Source organism: Cryptomeria japonica, chromosome 10 (assembly GCF_030272615.1).
Source record: "Cryptomeria japonica chromosome 10, Sugi_1.0, whole genome shotgun sequence".
Taxonomy (NCBI): domain Eukaryota; kingdom Viridiplantae; phylum Streptophyta; class Pinopsida; order Cupressales; family Cupressaceae; genus Cryptomeria; species Cryptomeria japonica.
This window is the reverse complement of record NC_081414.1, coordinates 350,232,576-350,246,272: the sequence shown is the minus strand read 5'-3', so window position 1 is coordinate 350,246,272 and position 13,697 is coordinate 350,232,576.

Sequence of the window (13,697 nt, the reverse complement as noted above, 5' to 3'; positions counted from 1 at the left end):
TTCACTTGGATACACACACAACCATTTGCCAACAACCTCACAATGCAAATCATCATCAACCTTATAGACAACAATTAGGTCGGTAGCTAAATCCTAAAACCCTAAGCATCTAGGTTATCAATATAGTCGGTTCAATCCTAGCCATTCAATCACATTGCATAGTGTAAAACAATCTTGAACAAATCTCAAGACATTCTCCATCGTTCGTTCTTTGCCACTTCTGGAAGCTGATAACCCATCATGCGCTCTCCACCGTTTACTGAGAATTCACACATTCCCGAGGTAGATAGGATCAATCTTCTTCATGCAAGATCCTCAAGGAAATCCTTCACGCGCACAAGGTTGATGTGGCAACACCATCTGATCTTCATTTCAACACTAACCCATCACAGGATGTCGTCGGTCGAATCACATAGACTTGAAATGCATCAACCGGAAACCCTGAAGCTGAGACTACCAACTGGTAGTCATATCAAATGAAACCTTGATACTGGTTCACATTCCAACATACCGGTTCACCATTTCGCATATACTGATTCACATCATCATACTGGTTCTTCACATTATCATACCAGTTCACTTCATACCATCATACCGGTTCTCTTGCCAATTTGCTTTCATCAATATACCAGTTCATACTTCAGCATATTGACATCAATGACAACATACATTATCATCATGTCAACCAACTCTGCACATATGCCAACACTAACATGTATTTAAGGGGCATTCATCCTCTTATTTGCATAAGTTCAATAAGTTGAAGTTGGATAAGATTGGAGTGTGCACAAGTGATCAAGCATTCAAGCATTCTTTTTCAGCATTAAGCATTCTCAAGTCTCCCTTCAAGGCTAGGTGTTGCATTCAAGTCAAGGATTCAACCATTGAAGAGGATATTGATTTCAACATTCAATTCCACACAAACATTTCTATCAACATTGCTACTACAACCTCCCTTGAGATGATTTACAATTCAGTCTTTCATTTATAGCTACTTGCAAGTACTTTCTTTCATTACTTGGTTAATTCCAAAACTGGGGTTTGACCTAAAGGCAAACCCCCAATCCCAACCCATTTTCCTCTCTTTTCTGTGTGTAGGTTGCAGGTGTGTAGTTATACTTTTGGATTCGGGCTTCATTTGCAAAGGCAGAAAAACCCTTTTTCGTTTCACAGATTTTTCGGAGGACCGTGTACGTTCTCGCCACGGTTCAGGCAACTTTTCCTCAAATTCGCAGGGCAACTTCATCTCGACATAATACTGTCAGATCCAGGTGTACAACTTCCATATTCCGATCTCAAGCTATAATAAATTCGTTGTCACTTTTGCACTACATAATTTAATCAATTCCTTTCCATTTCAAACAACGAAGAGGGGATCAACTTAACATTCCCAATTCATTCAGAATTCAATCTACCATCTTCATGTGGAGAGATTGAATCTAGTGAATTATTCTCTCCTCTTTCTAATGTAACATGGTGAAAAGTGTTTGAAGGATAATCAATAGTGAAACTCTCATCTCTCTTTGAGGGAAAGGGTAGTTTTCCTCTTGATCTATCATTCACCATTTTTGCACCATTACATATATCAAACAAGATCAATGGAGATAGGAGACAATGGAGATCAAACCATACTTGGCATGTGAATTGTATTATTGTTTCAATTTGTTAATTTGCATGTTTTTAGGTTTCTTCATTGGTGTATGGTGAATGTTTTTATTGTAGAATTAGGATTGTTGTGGTTGGATCTTTATGGTTTTGCAATAGTTTGTCATCATCATTTTTCACCTCACACATTTTGGCATGCCCGGTGGGACATGGATATCTATTAGATCTATGTTTTTTATTTTTTTTCATGGTTTTTCTAAACCTATATTACTGTTTTGTAAAACAATTTGGAGAATAAGCTTGTGCAACTAGGTTTTTGGATACAAGATTAGGATTTTGGAAATATTTGATCAGATCTCATAAACGGTTGGGAATTTCTACACCAATTTTTTTTTATGTTTGGAATGGTATCAAAAGTGGTCAATCCAAAATTTAGATTTTTGGGATCAAATTTGAATTATTTATGATTTTTCATAAAAATTAATTTTGGGAGCAAATTAGTGATTTTTTTTGGATTATCTTACATTTTTAGAAAGGTCTCAGAATTCTACATGGGGTCTTTTTTTAATGATTTTAATTTGGATGCAAAATAATTCGTGAAAAATTAGATCTTTAGAAATTAGGGTTTTTTTCAATAAATTTGCTTTCTAGGGCTTGAATCAAGGTATTTTCCTACAAAAATTATATTTTCAGAAATATCTCAGAATTTTAGCAGTGGCTTGTTCTTTGCATTTTAATTTTTGAGGTAAAAATCATTGAAAAAAGAAATCAATATAGTTAGACAATTTAAATAACAGGAGGACAACTGAGAGGGGGGCGGGGGGGTGAATCAATTGTCACCAGATTACCGAAACCTTAAGCAATTAAAACTCTATTATCGAAGCACATAAGATCAATACCAGAATACATAAACCAATTACCGAAATAGTCGATATACCAATTATGCACAAGCAACAATTAGAGAATAGATACCATCCACATGACACCAAGATTTGTACGTGGAAAACCCGGTAAAGGGAAAAACCATGGTGGGAAGCCTACCCACAGTCAGATAATACTTTTGCAGTAATTATGTGATTACAAATTGAGGGTCGTGCACTTGCAGGAAGGCCAACAACCTAGAGCACACTGCTCATTATGAAAGGAGTCTCACTGACTACATAAAAATCCAAACTACAATTCGGAAGAAAGAATGAACTACAATAATAGCATCCTATGCCTGAGTATAGTTTCGGTTAAGCTCAATACCGGAGGACTTAATCCTCTCACATAAACCCAATTCGATCACTAATGATCAACTAAATCCTTTGCATGAATGATTATTATATTATTCGCTTCTATACCATTCCATTCATTATCTATCATGATTTACAATGAGATCATACACACATATATATATACAAACCCTTGACCACAAACAACTAGGTCGGCCACTAGATAATAAAACCAATTATATAATTATAAAACATGTCATCTTGAGACCAAACAAATATCATCCAACCCATAAGTCATCCCGAAAAAACATCGAGAAGACCAATCAACACGTTACATTAAGTCAGTCCATAACCTAGATAATACCAAACCCAATTTAGGTCCGCACACGCTAAAGCAATGATCCCAATTAGCCAAGTCTTGAACACGCTCACCATCAACATCTTGAATCTTTACTAGAAGCCGCACCAACACCACTTATGCATAACATCAAAAGATCTTCAACAAAGCTTTGTCAGTGAAACCCTCACCGTATCAACAAACCAAGCTTATCAGCATATAAGATAGCATCCAATCACCAAATAAAAACCAACTGACTGAACATGAATTTGAGTAGCATGAATAATAGATGTAAGCCAATTCCATAAGCCAAAACATACTAGAGTATACCGGATCATCATGATCTTACCAACCAAAAACCAAACATCTTACCGGGACCAAAAGGATACCAGTAAAGCAACCAAAATAACTAGTGTTGACATCAATGACAAAACATCAATGCAAAACATAATTAATTCCTCCAAATTTCCAACAAATATCTTGTTGACTAAAAAAAAAACATATTATTGAAGGCCTCCTTTTCCACATTTGGATTTGAATTTTCTAAAATTAACCTAACGAGTGTGCTTGCAGGTGGGGGTAATTTATCAAAAACTACTAATCATTTTTATTGTAGGGGTAATTAGTTTATGTCTTTTCATTTCAATTCCTAGTCTAATTAGGCTCACATGTTTTCTTGATCTTTTATTTGTTTGTCGAGGGTTAATTAAGTTGCTTGAAGTGTCTTATACCTTTGGCATGCTTGTGTCTAGATTAGAACTCTAAAAGTGATAACAACAGTATCCTCTCTGCTTGCCTTCCATTGGACCTTGGGTGTAAGATAAATTTTTATTATCTTTTAGAGGGCTTGCCTCCCATCTTATGAGGGGGAACGACCCAAGTGTTATTTTGTTTGGGTACGCTATATAAAAGATTGTCATTTTAGACGACAATCTTTTATCACCTGGTGTCGATGTGTTATACTGACATTTGTCTCTAGTGTTTGTGTGACGTGAAAAACTGGCAAGGACTAGGATGCCTCATTAATTTGAGTGAAATGTCGCATGTATAGCCACCAGTACCCCGAAACATGACTAGACACTTTTAGAGTAGTGCCCCCCTATTTTGACCAAACATCATGATAATTTCAATGCAAGGGTATGGTTGGTTTCCCCCCCCAAGATACTCACCATAAGGCTCCCATGAGATGAGACAGAAATCCTCGACTTAGCATAAGCTACTTGTAGATTTCTAGGTAGAGGGTGATAGGGTCATTCTTCCAGTCCTGGAGGCCCCTAGCTGTCCACTCACAAAAAAGACAAAATTAGTGAATACACCCATCAAGGCATCCCTACACTTTAAACGACAAATATTCCAAGTTATGGGCTGAAGTTACTGCCATGAGAACATTCACCTTAGGTTAAGAAATTGTTTGATGTGTCTTTGATTGTGCTAGAGCCATGGAAATTAGCTTGATTCAGCCTATTGGAAATACACATTTCAATCAAAACTTGACAATAACACCTTTAGACATTGTGTCTTCATTGTTTGTTGTGTTTTCTTGCCACAAAACATTTAACACTAAGATCTAGTCACACCCAACAATTGCAAAAAATTGAGACAGATTGCAAGATTTGCCAAAAACACGTCTGCATCTATTTAAAATTGTGTTTGTGAACTCATAGTTTGTCTCTATTCCGAGATCAAAAGAGCTTCTAAGACAAATTCCTCTAGGGCTTCATTTTTAGTCAACTCGTCTTTATCACGACTTTGTCACACATTTTCAGTCATTTCCAATCATCATTTGTAGTCCTCATACACACTTTTCAAACTAGAGTCAAAAGGTTGCTTTGTGGTCCTAATCATATCTTGTAAACATACTACAACATCACTAGGTGGTTCCCACATTAGATCTATCATCTTAGGGTCCCACTTTATCCTCTTTAGTCAAGGTCAACTTACCTCATCAAGAGATCTATCATCTCTTTGGAAGCCACACCTTACTTCAGATCACATTTATCTCGGACTTACACTCTTCTACATTGCAAGACAACCCTATATTTATTCCATCTCATATTCCTTATTGGTCTTCCATAGTCTTCACATTTTCTTCCATCTCTCATTTTAGCCAAGGTTTTGTTCATGGTTGAAACCCATTCCCAAAAGTCTAAAAGAGAAGTCGAAGAAGCTCTAATATCCCTCAACATGAGTACCTATGAGTTTGAAGGAGATGAATTTTACAATCCATTTGAGAATCGCAGAAATATACTAGACAATGATAATGAGAACAACAATGACAACATTACAATGCATCTATTACTTCCGCAGATATTGAAGAAACTATCATAGATATGAGGTTCAGTAGAATGGTTGAAGAAATCATGAGAAGAGATAGATAATACTTCTTTCAAGTCATGACACAAAGTGGAACAAGAATACCTCATAATTTTGATGTGTCACAAATTATAGAGGAGGATCCTAATCAAGTGAATCAAACAAATGCATATTCTAGAGGACATAATGGTGGTAATAGAAGAGAACGTTTTGTACCTGAGTCACCCCCATCCTTATTTCAAAAACCATAAGTTACCAACACTCATACTCACACCAATTTTGCTAGGAACTATCATGAACAACCCCACATTTGTCCTCTTACATGGAGTAAGAAATGCTAATACACATGCTCATACCCATGATAACACCCATGATCATACCAGTGCATACAATTACACTCAAGGGAACATTCAAAATCATGACACAAGGGGACCCCACGTCAGATTTGGGGGCAATATCTAAGATCATTCTTACGATACCTCCTATCCTCATAGTCATGACATGTATAATCGACCTCGACCTAGTGCTTTGTATTATAATACCATACCAAGTGGTCCATATGCTAGCTACAACTATGTTCCTCCTCCATATGAATACATCTATGACCAATATCATCCATACATGCATTATATCCTTCATCCTCCGCTCAGTAGCTCAGGCATGGGACTAACTCAAAGAGATAAGACACCACCTAAGAATGACTTACAACAACAAATTAGGGATTTGCACAAACAAATGACAAATATGAATGCATAAAAGCAAGAATTCACAATGAAAGACATATGTCCTTATCCATTTGACAAAAGCATTCCATTTCCGCCATATTTCATGACACCAAAATTTGTTAAGTATAAAGGCAAGGGAGATCTTAAGGCACACATAAGAGAATTTTTCACAACTTGCATTGAGGTATAAAGAGAAGAAACATACTTAATGAGGTTGTTCCCACAAAGTTTAGGTGGACAAGCTATGGAATGGTTCTCCCAACTTCCACCTAGGATCAAGTCATGGGGTGGTCTAGCAAAACCTTTCATACAACACTTCTCATACAATATTGAAACAGATGTGTAAGTGACTACTTTGTGCAATACCCATGTCACAACCCGATTTAGACCACTTAGTTTTAGATTACTTTTACTTGCCAGACACTGATATTGTTGACATTATTATGCTAACAAATGTGCGTAATGACATTGTTTTGCTTTTTGGATGTGATTAATGATGTTAGATGATATTGATGATATTTAATGCTAATGATTTTTTTAGATTTTTAAATGAAATGATGAATATAATGTGTTTTGACGATCTTTTGTCGAGTGTGAGGTAATTGCAAGGTTGACCATCGAAGGTGGACATATGATCGAGGAGGGGTCTTCTAGCTCATCAACAACAACTCACAAAATGGGACCCTGTGCAAACATAAATTAAATAATTAAATAAATTAAACTTAGAAAAAATTAAAATAAATAGATCAATTAAAGAATAAAATAAAATAAATAAAATGTAATAATTAATTTATTCAAAAATTGAATTATGAAAATTTTTAAAAAAATTTAAAGGTTGTAATTAGTAAATTATAATATTGAAATATAAAATTGGCATGGGCGTGTTTAGTATTAAACTAGAAAAAAATAATAATAAAAGATCAAAAGATAAATTATTAAAAAAATTATAATATTGATCGACATGTATAGGTATTATTAAAATAATAAAAGAATAAAATATATATAATATTTAAATATAATAATAACCATGCATAGTTTAATATTAAAATTTTTATTAAATATTCGAAACTGAGATCTTATAAGATAAAGCCATGAATGCATGAGTCGAGTAAGTTAGTTAAACTTCCCAATTTATATTGTTAAAATTCATGCATTTCAATAAAAATCTTACATGCATTAAATCAATTTTAGCCAAAACATTATAAATATAGGGTCAACTATCCTATTTTTCATGTCCAATTCTTCTTTGTTTTTCTTCATTCTCTTGTGATTGCTCTCAATCTGCAAGATAGCTTGAAGGAAATCATATACTCAAATCGAACTTGGAAAAGCTGAGTGAGTGTTCAGTTTGCTTGTCTTCCTCACAACCAGGTTTTCTTTCAATTCGATTCAACTGTATTTCTTTATTTTGTCAGGTCGATTTGATAGGTTTAAGGAATTGTATGTTGTTGACTTATATTTTATCTTGACTGTAAGAGAAAATCTCACCTTTCCCTCTTCCTCCATGGGGCGATTTACAAAATATGTTATTTTTCTTTTAATGTGTTTGCTAATATTTTTTTTCTTGAAATTGTTTTGGTTATCTCTATAGAAAAATCGATCTGCTATGGGGCGCTTTGGAGTTGTTTACTTTTATCTTTGGTTTGCAGAGTTTGGAAACCACCTCCCTTACTCCTCACTGTATTTTCTTTATTGTCTGGCAATGTAGGTGATAGGTAGTTATAAGAATTGTATGATTTGAAGCTGGTAAAAAATCTCCCCCTTCCCTCCTTTATTCACAACAAACCATAGCAAAATTGCATGGTGTGATGATCTTGTTTAACATGAAGGGCCAATGTCTCTTCCTCCCCTCCTCACCATGCCTAGCAGGAGTGATGTGTGGATTTTTAGCAGAAGACTACAAATATTATTTGCCAGACTCCCAATTTGTAGTGCTTGGTAATAGGAAGGAGGCAATATATATATATAATTAGGCAGTTTAATATTTTGGTATGATTTAAACCCTCTCTTCTGCAGACCACCCCTTGCAAACTTGATATTTGGGAACCCTTGATTTCTATTAATTATTCCCCTTTGCTTGTTGGAAATCAATTTCAAGAAGATTCTTTTGTTAATTGCCCAAGCTCATCTCTTTGTAAACTCTCAATAGGTCAAATTGCATATAATTAGTTTGCCTTGAAATTTGTTTGGATGTTTCTAACGCCCTTCATTCTTTTTTTTTATTTGAGATAATTCTATTGGTAAATCGATTTGATTATTTTTAGTTGTCATCATACCATTTGGGTAGATTCGATTCTTCTCCTTTAATTTTTCTGACAGGATTTATATTATACAACTCTGTCTCCCATGACGATTTTTCATTATGCAAATTTGGTATTAGGTAGAAATTCTCTCCAGGAAGTTCGAGTCATTAATTTACTTGATTTGCAGATAGTTTGCCATTTTTTCCCTTACTCAAATTGAAATCTATAATTATATTTCCTTATTATGCCTTTTGATTAACTTTAAGATTTGGTTTTCTTATCATAACCGATAAAAACAAAGAGATTAATAAATATACACAAATATGTATGTAAAGGAATTGATTATTTATTGGATAAAGGAAATGATTATGAACAAAATAAAATATAAAAAGATAAATGTTATTAATCCGGGAGGGGTTAATTTAATTCTTCTGTCTATGATGGATGACTGGAAAAGTGTTCTTGATTATGGATTAACTAGGGAAGGGTGTTTTCTTTCACCTACCCCAATAGGGTTAAATTGGCCAATAAATTATTAATTTTTCTCCTTGCCATAACACATGTAGCTAGTTCAACAGTTTGGTTGTTAGTTCTACATACATGCACAGGTTCCAATCCTGCTAGTTGGTTTTGGTTTGCGAGGATACTCTGTCCTGAGGGACAAGAGCTTATCATGAGCATTCGGGAAGCGTGAGATTCATTTGGTTGGGTGGATAAAATGCTTGGTCATATGTCAATCTTCCAGATTTGCAGATGGAGGTGAGTTTGATGGAAATGGAGATGACACATCTAGAGATAGAGAATCAAAGAAAATATATGTAATAATTGAAAGATGTATATTATAATGTATCTTTATTATAAATGATCATAATGGTCACATGTAAAAGTTATGTAAAAGACCTATGAGGTCCAATGATGTAAATGTGATAGAAAGTCACCATGTAATATGTAACTAATAGAAAGAAGAGAAAAACCACTAACCTACTAATCCACTAACATGCGGGTGAACCCACAATAGTGTGTTACACTTTTTCAGACGAAAAAAATTGACTCTTTTGTCCAAAACTCGATTTTAGCCATGTTTTATCGAAACCCCCTTTCGATCGAATGTGAAAAACACATTCGATCGAAACCCACTTTCAATCGAACCCAAAAAGGCATAAAACACAAAATTTTCATTAGGGGGTTCGATAGAAGGGGGGTTCGATTGAACTCCCTTTGATAGACCATATGTTCTATTGAATGTGCTTGGTTTTGGACCCCCCCCAAACCTCTCATGGTTTCTACAAATTTTTGGCGTTCGAAGCTCAAATTGGGGGCTCAAATGGATGAATTTTGACAAACCCAAATGCATGATAGTGTTACTCGAAGCAAGCTTTCTAATGACTATTATTTTAATATATAAAGAGTTTTTTATGAATTTTTTTTATAGATTAACTAAACATAGGTTTCATACCAAACATCAACTTCCGAGTTCAACGGTTATGGAAAAATAGAAAACAAGTGAAATTTTTTTATGAAAAATATTTGTGTACTAGGTATTGAAGTCCTCTTTCCAACAAAAAAAATAAAAATTGAATTTGGATACATACACAACAAGTTATGATCAACCAAATGAACATATGTCAAAATTACAGTTAACTCGACTTCAAAATTTAATAAAATATGAAATATTGAAGATAATGTTATGAAACCGATTGGAAACATTAGATATGTATGTCATGAAACTAAATTCAAAAGAATCACATTCATATATATTTTAGAAAAAAAGTTATGCCATACCAAATGAGTATCACTCTTTAAAAATATTTTTTTTTGTAAAAAACTAGTTTTTGAGGGAGATAGAAAAATGAAAATAAATTGATTCAAATTTAAAAAAAAATAAAAATTTAGAATCTACACACAAAATGTCACAAATCACTAGTTCACATCATCTGTAAATTCCTTATGGTTTAGCAGTAATAAGTGTCCGAATGTGAGGCTTTTAAAAAAAATGAAAATTGAAGTGTCAAACTTGGCAAAAAAGTGTAACCCATTATTGTGGGTTCACCCATGCGTCTTTTTGTGCATAGTTTGTTTTCTTTGGTTAATTTTCCTTTCATGTATGCATGCATGTTTGCATTTAATTTCGATTAGTTAACTTTATTATGGCACATTAATTATGATTTTTGCATGTTAATTTAATTTCATGATAATTCATGTGAACTTCACTTCTACTTCACTATTTCTATGTTGCATGATAAGTTTTGCATGTAAAACGTGCTCCACATGAATGTTAAGTTTCACTTAATTATTTGCATGCATGTCAGTTAACTTAAATCCCGCATGTGCATTTAATGGAATTTAATTAGATTGTAATTACGGTTCAAATTATGCAAGTTAAATTAGGGTTAGGACTAGTGGGTCCTTACATTTTGGTATCAAAGCTTAGGGTTTAAACTCTAGGACCTTGTGCCTTCTATCCTAAGACTTAGTTATTTGAACTTTTAGGGTACTTAATAGGACAATATGGTGAAAAAAAGGAACAAAGTTGGACCTAGCAGTAGTGGACCTCACAATAACTCTAGAGTGAGAGGTTGGATCATATATTTGAGCTCCTCAACCATCAAGAGACCCGAATGAATAACATGGAGAAAGAAATGCAAAGGGTTATCAATGGGATTCCTAGGAATGAGCTAGCTTCCAATGAAGAACCTACCAATGAAGGACCTAGGATAGAAGAAGTGAGGCAACCTAAGGTGGAAGAGGAATCTAGCAAAGGGAAGATATCAGAAGAACTAGGAAGAGACCTCAAGAAAGTTACTCCACCCATATTTGATGGGAAAACCATAGGTGATGGAGCAAAGGCATGGATTATAGAGATGGAAAAATATTTTCAGCTTAGAGACTTATCTGATGAGACTAGAGCAATATGGGTTGCCTACCAACTTTCATGTGAAGTCGCTACTTGGTGGGACAATGAGAGAGCACATAATAACTTTCAACTCGGAGAACTTACTTGGGACATTTTCCTCCAACTATTCCAAAGGAGGTGGCTTCCACAACACTTCTTTAATAGTAAGATAAATTAGTTTCAGAAATTGACTCAAGGAGACATGATAGTAACTCAATACTGGGAAAAGTTTCTCACCTACTGAAGTATGTACCACAATATCAGATGAATGAGAATTTCAAGGTCTGTAAGTTCATCTTAGGAATAAAACCTCAGATAGGAGTGGAAGTTGAAATGCATAGTCCTAAAACTATGGCAACAACATTTGAGAAGGCAACTATGCAAGAACAAAAATTAATATAGATATATGAAGCTAGGAACAAAAACCTAGAAATCAAAAAGAGGAAGTTTTAAAATAATAATAAGAAGGGTGGAACTCAACATATCAAAAACTTGAAGAAGAACAATACAAGGGATAGTAAGGGACATAACTTCAATAACAAAGGGAACAATAACTATGGCAATAATAGGTACAACAACAAGAATAACAATGGGAAGGATAAGCCAGAGTATAAGAATGGACCTAGAGGTGGATGTTTCATTTGTGGAGAAAACCACTATGCTAACTAGTGCGATCAATGCACAACTGAGATAGGAGGGTAGAGGCAACCGTAACACCAGATTCATGCCATAGTTGACAACCATCAAGCAAATTTCCAAGCTTCACCTATTTCATTTAATGGTAAACTTTTTGGTTATGCAATTTCCATTCTTATAGATGCAGGTGCTACTGAATGTTTTGTGGATCCTAGGATTGTATCTAAATTAAATATTAAGCTTGGTTATATGTCAAAACCTCATAATGTCCAATATGGAAATCGGGCAGAGCAGAGGGTAGACAGATGTTTGGCATGCAATGAATTGCAACTTCCCAACTTACTAACATAAGTAAATCTCTATGTAGCTCCATCAAGAAGTTATGCTGTCATCCTAGGAATAAATTGGTTGATTGAGCATAAGGCCATAGTAAATTGCAAGGATAAACTTATAAAGTGCCTTGATGATTTAGGAAATCAAGTGGAGATACAAGGGGTAAAGAAGACTTTGCAACTTAGACAAATTTCAGCAATGGAACTTGAGAGGGCCCAAAGGAAGGGTTGTGAAATCTATGCAGTTCATATCAAGGATCCAAGGGAGGATAAAATTGGACTTGATACACAACCTATCTTTCAAGACCAAGATGTCTTTTTGAAGGAATTTTTCAGGGTTGCCACCCAATAGGGAATTTGATTTTACCAGTGATCTACACGCAAGGGCTAAACCTCAATCTAAGGCACCCTATAGAATGACCACTATGGATTTGTATGAGATAAAGGTACAGTTGCAAGAGTTAATGGACAAGGGCCTAATTAGACCAAGTGTATCATCCCAGGGAGCACTCATAATATTTGTCAAGAAAAAGGATGGCAGCCTCCATTTATGCATTGATTATAGAATGTTGAACAAAGTCACCATCAAGAATAGGTACCCACTCCCTATAACTGCTGAGTTGTTTGATCAGATGAAAGGTGCAATAGTGTTCTCCAAGACTGATCTCAGGTTCGGATACCACTAGCTTAGAATAAGGGATGATGATATACATAAGATGACCTTTTGGACTCGCTAGGGACATTATGAGTTCATAGTGTTACCCTTTGGATTGACAAATTCTCCAGCAACTTTTATGAACCTTATGAACAATGTCCATAGGGATTGTCTAGATGACTTTGTCTTGATTTTCATAAATGATATCCTTATCTACTCCAAATAAATAGAGAAGCATGAGAAGCAATTGAGGATAGTTTTGCAAAGATTAAGGGAACACAAGCTCTATGGTAAATTGTCCAAATGTACCTTCTTCCAAAAGAATCCATTACTTGGGGGGCATATCATTTCTGAAGATGAAGTCTTCGTTGATCCAGAGAAGATCAAAGCAATCACAGAATGGCCAGCCCCTCGAAATGTATGTGAGTTCCATAGCTTTATGGGGTTAGCTGGATATTATAGGAAGTTTGTAGAAGGGTTCTCTAAGGTTGTAGCTCCTATAACTGCACTCCAATGGAAGGGAAGAAAATTTGATTAGATAGAGGAATGTGAGAAAGCCTTCAAATTATTAAAACATAAGTTAACCTCAACACCCATACTCACCATACTTGACCCAAATGGACAATTCACAGTTATCATTGATGTGTCAAGAGAAGGAATAAGAGAAGTATTAATGTAGAATGAATAAGTGGTGGCTTATGAGTCCAGGAAGTTGAAGCAACATGAAGTCAACTATGCACCACA